An 840-nucleotide genomic window follows, 5' to 3' on the forward strand; every position below is an offset into this window, starting at 1 on the left:
AACAAAAACAATGACAACTGCAACAACAACAAGAATGGCAACAACGACAACGACAATGAAAACAATGTCATCCTCAGGTCACATAGGGTTGGGGTCGTGACATTTATTATTTTCCAAGTTCCCTTTCTTTTATAAGAGGTTGCTATTTCAAATAGCATTCCCCTCCCACTTTGTACTACTGAAGAGGATTGCAGCTACTAATCGAAATATATTGTTTCGCTTACACACACAGACACACACACGCGCACACAGACACACACACACACACACAGACACACACACACACACACACACACACACACACACACACACACACACACACACACACACACACACACACACACACACATATATATATATATATATATATATATACTAGCCAAATTACCCGCGCGTTACGGCGAGTTCGTAAAAAATCCCTAACCTAACCCTTAACCCTAAACCTAAAAAAAAAAAAAAAAAAAAAAAAAAAAAAAAAAAAAAAAAAAAAAAAAAAAAAAAAAAAAAAAAAAAAAAAAAAAAAAAAAAAAAAAAAAAAAAAAAAAAAAAAAAAAAAAAGGAATATAGCTGTAAACACTCCTCCTACCAGATATGCGCCCCCCTACCCGAAGGTTGGGAAACCCTAGTTTGAAAATACATGCATACACAAAAAGAAATATATGCACATTCTTTTGCGTGCGCGTGCATGTGCATGTGTGTGTGTGTGTGTGTGGATTGACAATAATTGTCCACAGCTGAAAGGTGAAGAAATGTATCTGGTTTAATTATCTTCAGAATGTACATAGTTGTAGGGGTTTATCTGCAAAAACGTAGGAGTTTGTGAATGAACTATTTCCGGCC

The sequence above is a fragment of the Oratosquilla oratoria genome, chromosome 3 (genome assembly GCF_046742065.1).
Source record: "Oratosquilla oratoria isolate Oo_2021 chromosome 3, ASM4674206v1, whole genome shotgun sequence".
Taxonomy (NCBI): Eukaryota; Metazoa; Arthropoda; class Malacostraca; order Stomatopoda; family Squillidae; genus Oratosquilla; species Oratosquilla oratoria.